Raw genomic sequence first — 12,074 nt, 5'->3', positions numbered from 1 at the left:
TCTCGGGTGCATACTTGATGCCCTTATCAAGTACTAATAATTCCTCTTGTGTGAATTCAACATCTGTCAGGTTAAAGATACCTTGCCCTAATTCTCTCTTTTTCTTTTTGCCCCCCTCTGCAACCTCTTCTTCTACTCCGTTTTTTACTCTGCCATTTTCTTGGGTGGGTCTCATCCCCTCCATATTCCTGTGGGTATTGGTTCAACCCACCTCTGCTTGTTTGGAAAACTGGCATTGGTAGTCTGTATGGTTCCCTCCAGTCTCTCCATTCCCCCTGCCACTGGGGAGTGCCATAGTGGGGGGGGGTGGTTAAAATAACCTCTCCCCCTCCCTCTGTATCCCCCTCTCCATGGTCGTGTAAAATGTCCTGTGGGGTATTGTTGGGGTCCATTTTGCATATTTCTATTTGCATCTGCATACTGGCCATTTTCTTTACTCACATTTTGTGTGGGGGGATGTGCCTCCCTCCTTGTGTTGTTTCTGGTCTCAGGGTTACTTGCTTTCTCTTTTACTTCTACTCCCCCGTTTATCCTATTCTCTCCCTCCTCATTGAGGGATGTATTGGTAGAGCTAGGGGCCTGTTCATCCTCTTGCCACTTATACACTTTTCCTGCATGGTAATCTTTTTTGTCCCTTTGGTATTTTTTTATTTTCTTATTTTTAACCTCATTATCAGTTTTTGCCAAGAATTCCTGTAACCTGCCTGCCCTGGTTTTATACTCATTGGTTTCAATGTATGGCAACATACCTTCTCTTATCTTGTTAATGTTCTCCTCAATTTTTGCTAACTTGTACCTCCATCTCTCTAAAATTACATCCAATAACCTTCCCTCACATCCGTTGAAAAAACTGAATCATTCTTTAGCCAACCCTTCATCCGTCAATCCATCATTTGGGCCCAGGTCCCACCGAAGTCTCCTTGGTGTGATCTTGGCCCCCCTATATTGTTCCAATGTGATTATATCCCACCATACCTTTATCTGTTTATCCATTGCATTTTTTAATTGTTTAAACCCTTGTTCCAGATTGATTGTGCTTGTGCTTTCACAGTAATCGAATAACTCCCCTATGTTAATTTTCCGATTGTTCAAAAATGAAAATACCTCCATTCCTTAATATGTGCTGTGCTGTCCGTACTAATATACACCACTAACCGTGATAAAAAACAAAAAACAAGTTGTACCGGCGCTCAACCTACCCCCTTCTGTGCTTAAGGGTCCGCTGCAATCCCAGTCCCAGTACTCCACCCAAGTATGTATATCATAGGGTATAAATCTGAGCATGCTTGCGTTTTTGCGCGTCGGAATTGAATACACACGAATGCATTTTCAGATAGGAACTTTCTCCGATCGAAAAATTGAGAACATGCTCTCAATCTTTTGCTGGTCAAAATTCGGCCAGCAAAAGTCCGATGGAGCATACACACGATCGCATTTTCCGACCAAAAGCTCATCGGTCATTCATCGGTCTTTTGCTGGCCGAATTTCCAATCGTGTGTACAGAGCTTTAGTAGCAGTATTCATGCAAAGGCTGAAGATATATAAATCTAGAAGGATATTTTCCTATACTGAAATATGTGTGAACCCTCACCTTTTAAAATAATCCAATCAGTTTAAAATAGAACTGCATGGTATAACATGTGTATACCTAGGAAAAACAGAAAATGTATTTTTTTCCTTTTTTTGTTATCACGTATTCTCTGTCCTCAGCTGGGTAAGGAGCTCAGAGATCTGGGGCAGGAGAAACAGAAGAACACTGATCTTCCCAGTGAATGGGTGTGCAGGGAGGCGTGTTGGCACACGTCTGATCGTTAGAGGAGAGTTCCCAGTACAGCCAAAGAACTGGCCATGCTTTGCTCTCATGCCTTGTGTGGTCAGTTTTTATTAGGAAAGCAGAGAGACTGGCAGGAACGCCATGTATTTTATACAAAGGAAGAAATACAAAGAGAACAGGATACTATTTCATACAAGACCATGATACAGCAGACACGTACCAGGAATATGAAATGTTGGCCTTACATGTTAAAGAGCCAACAATTGTTGAGACCATGAACACTTTAGTAAGCAGTATATACTGTACAATACAGAATAAAGTGTCAGCAGTATGCACATAGTGTAAGGGACAGGAGTACAAAATGCAAATAGCACAGGAGAAAGGATATATAAAGGTCACAACTCAGGAAACAGGAGAACAGATTGGAATAGGTGCAGACTACACCAGTGTGCAATGCACAGAGTGTAAGGGTCAATAGTGTGCATAACAACCAAAGCACAGGGAGTCGTGAGTACAACATACATAAAGTGCATGGATCGGGAATATGTAATGCACAGAAGCAAATGGTAGGAGCACAAAATGCACAAAGTGCCAGGGTTAAGGAGTACGCCAGACTTTTGAAATGAACGGACTTGCCCACACACAGAGAAAAGTCCATTAATTTTGAACATGGCTCCAGGTAGACGGGACTAGCGCAGGAAGTCAATGTCGCCGCCTCCAGCGGCGAGATTGACACCTCACTGGCTCCGTCACCTGGTATGGACTTAAAGGGGAAGCCCTACGCTGAAAAAACGGCGTGGAAGTCCCCCCCAGGGTCCATATCAGATCCTTATCCAAGCATGCAGCCCGGACGGTCAGAAAAGGGGGTGGGGACGAGCGAGCGCCCCCCCCCCCACCCTCCTGAGCCGTACCAGGCCACGTGCCTTTAACATGCGGGCCCCCCACCCCAAAGCACCTTGTCTCCATGTTGATGAAGACAAGGGCCTCTTCCCAACAACCCTGGCCGTTCGTTGTCAGGTTCTGCTTATCGGAATCAGGGAGCCCCCTTTAATAAGGGGGTCCCCAGATACTGGCCCCCCACCCTATGTGAATGCGAACACGTTTTTAAAATAATTTATTGGACAGCTCCGGTGGTCTTCCATCTTGGGGGGTCTTCTCACCGGACTCCTCCGCTATCTTCTGCTGAATCTTTTACGGCTTTCTTCTTCTTCGTTGTGGCCGCCGCCGTCCATGGGGTCTTCTTCCCACTTCAGGGGTCTTGTCCCCCTCTTCGGGGTCTTGTCCCCCTCTTCGGTTCTTCTTGCCGAGCCTCCGCTTTCTTCTTCCAGCTCTTTTACTAGCGGTGGCCCGGTCTTCTGTCGCCACCGCCTTCTCTTTTTCTTCTTCTTTCTTGTGATGTTGACTCGACGCTCTCTCTGGCCGCAATGACAGGGACGTGTTGTGCGGCGACTTATATAGGGACAGGGGCGGGGTCACCGGGTGATGTCACGTGATGCCCCGCCCCCTTATGATGTCATAGTTCCAGCATCCTCCGGATAGTCCGATCGTGTGTACACAGCATAACACACAAAATGCAGGGGAAAGAGTAAATACTGCAGAGAGCACAAGGGCCAGGAGTGCATTATGGAGAGTGCAGGGGTTAGGAGTACACAATGCACAGAATGCAAGGGCCAACAGTAGGTAATGAACAAAACACAGGGGTCAGACTTAGAGGGGGTGGATGGAAGCGATGGAGAGAGGTGATAGGGGAGAAGGTGAGAATGGGGGAAAATGAGGGGGGGAGAAAGGAGAGAAAACAGAATTTTGTTTTTGTTTTTTGTCTGCTGTTTTTTTTTTTTCTCTTTGCCACCCCTCCTAAACATATACGCAATTGTTGTTATTTATTTCTTCCCTCCACTACAATACTCTTGATCGACCTGATTATAACATAACTTGTTTCTTACCGGACCAACCATAATCCTTTTACTCTTCGGGTACTACATTTACTGTCTAAAATTGTAATTGTTTTATACCTTGACCTTTCACATAATAAAAATCGTTTGTAAACAAAACACAGAGGTCAGGAGTATGTCATGCACAGAATGCAGGGAACAGGAATACAAAATGCATAAAAAGCATGAGTCAGGAGTATGTATTGCAGACACAATAAGCAGGAGTACAAAAAGCACAAACACAGCAGTCAGGAGTAGGTAAAACACAAAGTGCAGGGATAAGGAGGCTGTAAGGCACAGAATGCAGGAGTATGTAATGCACAAAAAGCAGGGGTCAGAAGTACAAAGCACACAGAGCACAGGGGTCAGGAGTATGAAACACACAAAGTACAGGAGCCGAGTACATAATGCACAGAGCATACAAGGGTCAGAAGTAAATAATGCACAGACTGCCCGGTATGTAGTGCACAACATGCACGGAGCAGGTGGGTGTAATGAATAGAGTTCAGGGGTACACAAAGCACAGAATGCAGGACTGCATGGGCGTCCGCAGGCAGGGGCAAGGGGGGGGCAAGTGCCCCCCCCCTGAAATCATTGATGGGATCAGGTGTTCCCCACTCGGTCTTTAATCTAGCGCTGGCGGCTGGCCCTGCTCACACCTGTACACAGTTTAACAGGGTCAGTGACAGCTGACAGAAAAGGCCTCAAGGAGTGGGCAAGGGCAAGATGACATCACCCGGTCTACATAGTGGAAGTGAGAGGCCCAGGAGGCGGAAGCCACGGGAAAGGAGAGCAGCAAGACGCCAGGAACAGCGGGCACAATGTCCCCAGTGCCTCCCAGAGCCTGGAACCCTTGGACTCCTTAAACTTCCTCACTGCTCCCAGGTCTGGAAGACAGACTGTCCGGGGGATCAGAGAACAAGGACAGGCAGGAAATGCAAGCAGCCAGCGACCGCTCCATGTCACATCATAGATCCGATGGAAGAAACAGAGCACCTCCTGTCCTCACCCAGAATGAAAATGGCTCTTGCCAGCTGCTGGCCATCATGGACATCCTATTGGCATGCAAGGTACTTTACTGAACATTACACACACAACTGGGACATAAGGGCACTTGAAGCACTGCAGACAGGGCTAGGGGGTCCCTCTCTCTGACCCCCCCATCACCCCTCTCTGTCACCTCCTCCCTCTCTCTCTGTCACCCCTCTGTATTTTTCACCCCCCGTCTCTCTGTCACCCCCTCTGTTTCTTTCTGTCACCCCCTCTCTCTGTGACTCCCCTCTGTCTCTCTCTTTCACCCCTCTGTCTCTTTCTGTCACCCCCCTCGATCTCTTTCTGTCACCCCCTCTCTCTTTCTGTCACCCCCTGTCTCTGTCACCCCCCATACGTATGCAGTCTCTTAGAGTCTCTTGTGCCATGTCCGCAATCTCTTATAGTCTCTTGAGCCATGCCCCTGTTAAAGTCGTAGGGCGTGGTAGTCATGTTCCCTGTATTGCTTTCTTTTATGTGATCACGTTTTTATTTTAAAGGAACGAACATTTTTTTATCCTGTACTTGCTGATTTTTATGCCAATAAACAGCCATCTTGTTATTTTTCATCTACACTATGGGAAGCCGTTTTTCTTTTTTGTCCCTCATGTGATCCTCTACATGAGCTTGGCCTTGCTTATTACCCTGGCTTGTGGTTGGAGTTGAATCTCTTCCGTCCATTCTACTGGAACTTTGGAGATATTGGAATCCTGTGGATGATACAGACCATTCCTCCTCAGACTGGAAGACCTACAGTAATTTCAACGGCTTTAGACCTGTGGGGATCCGTCCATTTCTTTATGCCCATATGATCTCATGGTTTTGGTAGGAGTACCCATCTTGTTCTTCTTTACCTAGAACTCACTGCTTTGAGATGTCCTCAAGATCACTCTGCTGTTTTTACGTTGTGTGAAACACTATATTTGTGTGGACTTTAATGACTTTTTGCATTTACTTATTATTAGGACTTTATTGATTTTCTTTTCAATACTTGTCACGTATGTTTATCACATGTTCACAGTGCTACATTTATTGTTTATTTCTATTTATGAATTTGGTTATGTTCGTATGTAGCTGCTGTTTTTTCACATTCTGATTAGCGCAATATTTTCCTATTTTGTTGTGTTAAAAATAAGTAATACACAGAGCACAGGGGTCAAAAATGAAGTAATGTGGGAGTCATACAAATTTTTTCCAGAAGCAAAAATTCCCTTAAATGCTGCTACAAAGATCACTCCTTCCTCCTGATTAAGGACAGGCTCGGGCGTGTTCGCACATTCCACGTGCAGAGCCCACCAAGAAGTCAGCATGGCGCTGCGCTAATCACAGGCAGTGAGACATTCTCCCGATGTGCAGCTACAGAGAACGGGAAATTTCTCACTGACTGTGATTAGCGCAGCGCTGTACCGACTTCCTGGCAGGCTCTGCATGTGGAATGTGCGAACATGCCCGAGCCCATCCCTACTCCTGATTACAAGCCAATTTCCTCATATATCACACATGTGAAAGACAATGGAAAATTGCAATGGTGTGATAACGTTTTAAAACATGTTTATTAACCACTTCAATACCGGGCACTTAAACACCTTCCTGCCCAGACCAATTTTGAGCTTTCAGCTCTGTCGCACTTTGAATGACAATTGCGCGGTCATGCTACACTGTACCCAAATGAAATTTTTATCATTTTTTTCCCACAAATAGAGCTTTCTTTTGGTGGTATTTGATCACCTCTACGGTTTTTATTTTTTGCGCGACAAATAAAAAAATACCGAAAATTTTGAAAAAATAAATGTTTTTTTTTGTTTCAGTTTCAAAACTTTGTAAATAAGTACGTTTTCTCCTTCACTGATGGGCACTGATGGGGCTACACTGATGGGCACTGATAAGGCGGCACTGATGGGCACCAATGATGTGGCACCAATGAAGTGGCACTGATGAGGTGGCATTGATGGACACTGATATGTGGCACTGATAGGCGGCACTGATAGGCGGCACGGATGGGCGACACGGATGGGCGACACGGATGGACACTGATAGGTGGCACAAATTGGCATTGATAGCTGGCACGGATTGGCATGGATAGGCGGCACAGATGGGCATGGATAGGCGGCACAGATGGGCATGGATAGGCGGCACAGATGGGCATGGGTGGGCACTGAGGCTCATAATCCTGATCACGTCATATGACGTCCGATCAGGATTATGAAACCACTTTGCCACCGTCAATTGCCTATAGGGCGGGCGGCAAGTGGTTAAACTTAAAATCCCAGAGAGATGTATACTCACATTTAGTACAATAAAAACAAGCCTTGATATATTTATGGACAGTAAAAGGGGGGTGATGATGTCACCTGGAGACCGAATCTGCAGTTACAGTTCTCAGCGTTCTCCCCGGCCTGTAGTACAAACAACACCTCGCTTCCTTCCTCGTATGCCTATCAAGCTCCTCCTACCAGTTTCGTCACAATCTCGCTTTTGTCCTCCACACATCCCATGTGTTTCTGAGTGCAATATGCTCTGCTTTTTATCTTAAAGTGGAGTTCCACCCAAAAATGGAACTTCCACTTTAAGGGAAGGTGACCCCCTGACATGCCACATTTGTCATGTAATTTTTTTTGGGGGGGGGGGAGCGGATACCCTCTTTTTAGAGGGTTCCAGCTCCCACTTCCTCCTGGCACACCGCGGCACTAAAAGAGATATCACCTCTCCCCCCTCCCTCTCGGCAGTCATCTGGGACTCATCACAGGTCCCAGATGATTGCCCGGCCAGTCACGGCATGCTGCGCAGTGCCCACAGTGACTATTGCGGCATCGCAGAGAGGAGGGGAGAGACGAGCGGGGCTTCGTTCCCCCGCATCGCTGGACCCTGGGACAGGTAAGTGTCAGATTATTAAAAGTCAGCAGCTACAGTATTTGTAGCTGCTGACTTTTAATTATTATTTTTTTAAGCGGAACTCCACTTTAATCAATTTGTATTTTACTTACCATATTATGTAGCTTTTGTGCTGTTCTCTGCTTTGTCATTTCTATGGGGACATCAACAGCCCCATAGGGCTGCATTGGGTGGCATTGCCCAACGCAGTCATAATGCATAGGCAAGGCAATTTGTCTTATGTGCTACTGCTTTTCTTCACAGCAACATGCTGTCTGGGTGTACTTTGAGAAAAACTTGTAGATTTTGTGAAGTACAGCATGTTCTGACTGCTGTAACGCATTGCAATGCAATGCAAAAGAAAAATCATATTTAAACTCAAAACTAAAAAATGTGTCATCTGATTCGATGTAGCTGACAATTTTCTGCCTGGCTCCTTCAATTTTCAGATGAAAGGATGTCGATTGGGAGGTTGCCAACAGGGCCACCCTTGGTTTGAATTTCAGACGGCTTATTTTGCACCTTAAAGCCCACCTGGTGGTGTGAATAAGTCCCTGCAGGTTTGTTTCAGAGTTCCCACTTTCTTTCTTTTGAACTGGCTGCAATACAAAGTTTCAGCATGTTTATGACTGCTTTTAGGATTATTTCTTCCTTTTATGATTAATATTTTATATTCTTTGATGTTATGTTTGTAGTTACATCTCATTTGATTCACACATAGACACATTCACACCTAGGTGCCACTTAGGCCCCATGCACACTGGGCAATTATGGGGCTCTGGCATTTACTTGCAGACATCGGGCACAAGTGTCCAGTCCAGACCTTCTTCCAGCAGCCTGTGAAACTGTGAGAGGCTGACAGCTTCTGCGGCTGGACGGGTGTTCTATCAGATTACCGCTTACTCATCAGATTGTGCAATGGAAGTGACGTTCCAAACAAAAAATACTTACTGCGCATGTGCGATGCACTCTACCAAGCTTTCAGTGGCGCGATGCGTTCCACACACTTTATGATCTGAAAGGTAGCGGTATTCTGATAGAACATCCATGTGGACATCTTAGTACACCCAACTACATCTTGAATTGCAGAGTCATTTTAGCAATAAAGTGGGCATATATAAATCAATATCACAGATATCAATATATATCAATATATATATAAGAGCTCACTTTATTGCTAAAATTACTCTGAAATTGAAGACGTAGCTGGATGTAGTAAGATATCCTCATGGTGTCTATTCCAGTGCAGAGCTACAACCACCACTAGGGGGCGAGAGTGTCCCATGTGAGAGGAGAATGGGTCTTCAATGCATGTTCAGAGTACCGCTATAAGATCATAAAGTGTGTGGAACGCATTGTGCCGTGGAACATGGTGGAATGCACTGCGCATGCACAGTAAGTATATTTGTTTGGCACATCACTTCCATTGCACAATCTGATGTGTAGCGGTAATCTGATAGAACAGGGGCACCAAGCGGTACAAATGTTTAGGGCAGTATGTGCCCTGGGACAAATGTCCAGAATACATGTCTGCATTTCAGGCAGTTTTCCCTGGGCGCATGCTTCCCTAAACATTTGTAGGTTCACCATACAGCCCTGCCCAGCAACTGTCAGAGAGTTTGTCAGGGCAGAACAATTCAATTATTTATATTATAATATACACTCACTGGCCGCTTTATTAGGTACACATGTTCAATTGCTTGGTAACACAAGTTGCTAATTAGCCAATCACATGGCAGCAACTCAATGCATTTAGGCATCTAGACGTGTTGAAGACAACTTGTTGAAGTTCAAACCGAGCATCAGAATGGGGGAAAAAAAGGGGGATTTAACGGACTTTGAACATGGCATTGTTGTTGGTGCCATATAGGCTGGTCTGAATATTTCAAAAACTGATGATCTACTGAGATTTTCACACACACAACCATCTCTAAGGTTTACAGAGAATGGTCTGAAAAAGAGAAAATATCCAGTGAACAACAGTCGTGTGGACAAAAATGCCTTGTTGAGGTGAGAGAAGAATGGGCAGACTGGTTTGAGATGATAGAAAGGCAGTAACTCAAATAACCACTCGTTACAACCAAGGAATGCAGAATACCATCTTTGAACGCACAACACATTGAACCTTGAAGCAGATGGGCTACAGCAGCAGAACACCACACAGGGTGCTACTCCTGTCAGTTAAGAACTGGAAACTGAGGCTACAATTTGCACAGGCTCACCAAAATTGGACAATAGAAGATTGGAAAAAACATTGCCTGGTCTGATGAGTCTCAATTTCAGGTGCAACATTTCTTGTAAACAACATGAAAGCATGGATCCATCCTGCCTTGTATCAACAGTTCAGGCTGGCGGTGGTGGAGTAATGGTGTGGGGGGTATTTTCTTGGCACACTTTGAGCCCCTTAGTACCAACTGAGCATCGTTTATACGTCATTGGCCTACCTGAGTATTGTTGCTGACCATGCCCATCCCTTTATGACTACAGTGTACCCATCTTCTGATGGCTCCTTCCAGCAGGATAATGCGCCAAGTCACAAAGTTCAAATCGTCTCAAACTGGTTTCTTGAATGTGACAATGAGGTCACTGTACTCCAATGGCCTCTATAGTCACCAGATCTCATCCAATAGAGCACCTTTAGGTGTGTTGGAATGGGAGATTTGCATCATGGATGTGCAGCCGACAAATCTGCAGCAACTGTGTGATGCTATCATCTCAATATGGACCAAAATCGCTGAGGAATGTTTCCAACACCTTGTTGAATCTATGCCAGGAAGGATGAAGTCAGTTCTGAAGGCAAAAGGGGGTCCAGCAAGGTGTACCTAATAAAGTGGGTGGTGAGTATATATTGACTCTGGATCAAGACCAGTCTTTTGAGAATTGCTACTCCCACTTTCCTTCTTTCTCTACTCCTAAGCTCTTCCGTATATCTTCTCTACCTTTCTTCTTTCTCTCTCTCCTCCTTGGTTTACCATCTGACAATAGCCGACAACAGATGCTTCTACTATACATGTCTGTGGGAAACCTCTGCGTGGTCCTATTTTAGAACCTCTGATCAGGGCCACTGATAGAAATCATGGGGCCCCGTACAGCCTACCTGATGGGGCCCCCTTCAGCCCCACCCCTGGTCCCTCCTTCAGCCCCACCCCTGGCCCCGCCCCTATGAAGGGGCTAGGGTATACATAAAGGCTAAATTGTGGGCGTGGCTAATTTAAAAATATGCGCTACGCGGAGCTGGAAAATGGACATGGTTTAAATTACACTTAATTATTAGGTGTGGTTAGTCTAAAATGACTGTGTGTAGGATGCAGATGATACTGTGCTGCGTTCATAACTGCACTGTCCAATTTGTCACAGTCAAACAGTTCTACATGAAAAAGAAGAAGATGCCATGTCAGCTAAGCCCATTTAAAAAAAAAAAAAAATTCAAAACTTTTAATAAGAAGTAATATGTCTAAGGGAGCGTTGGTTCACACCATGGCTGCATCTGAATTGCGAAGAAATGTGCTGTGGATTCCTGTAAAATTCAATCTGCATGCAAAATGCACTGCTTTTGTGATCTGCACCAGGTGTCAATGAAAAGTCAATGAAACCTCAAATGCAGGTTTGCAAACGTAGTGTGTTTGCCCCGCCCCTGCCAGCCCTGGATCATGTGATCTGGTTGCATTGCATTTTAAAAAGTAGTGCATACACTACACTACTTTTTGCACTACTTTTGGTGCATTTCAATTTTAGCCCATTCAAAATGAATGAGCTTGAAATTGCACTGCACAGACCTGCATGTGAATTGCACATGAACGCACAGTGCGTTCCTGTGTGATTCAGCTTCAGGCATGCTGTGATCTAGTGATTTAAATAGAAAAAAAGTGGGGTTTGCTGACATTGATGACATGTCCTTTTTCATGCAGCACTGTGAGAAATATGGCAGTGCAGTATAAAACCCAATTTCTCAGTCAGGACAGCTGTGCTACATGAAAAGCAGACATTACACTTTACATTGCAGTTAATGTGACTGGGGTAACCTGCAGTCCCCTGAGAATCCAGATCCACTGTCACCATAATGCAGCTCATGTGTGCACACCAGAAGAAGCCAGGAACGATCACCCTCGAAGCCGGCCACACCCCCTCCCGCCGACTCAAACTACAAGATCTCACAGTCAGGCTCCACCTTTCTGCCTCTGAGATGTTTAGCCCGAGGGAGTGCTCATTGAGAGCAGTTGAACAGCTGCTGAGGGAGGAGCGGAGGGGGGAGTTGGAGAAAGACTTTTTTTTTCTTTCTTCTACAATCTATTCAGATTGCTCGGGCCCCCTGGTGGCCGGGCCTGGTATAACAGGGCCAGTTGTACTGGCTTATCAGCGGCCCTGCCTCAGCTCTTCCAGATACTTCATGCAGTGCCTTTACTTTGTCATTTTATTATATCACTTATGCTGTGGAAATGTTTTCAAGATGTTTTAATAAATCTTTATTA

This window comes from Lithobates pipiens, unplaced genomic scaffold, assembly GCF_037356315.1.
Source record: "Lithobates pipiens isolate NorthernLeopardFrog02 unplaced genomic scaffold, aLitPip1_a1.2 Scaffold_10, whole genome shotgun sequence".
Taxonomy (NCBI): Eukaryota; Metazoa; Chordata; class Amphibia; order Anura; family Ranidae; genus Lithobates; species Lithobates pipiens.
Note: the sequence above shows the minus strand (reverse complement) of the source record.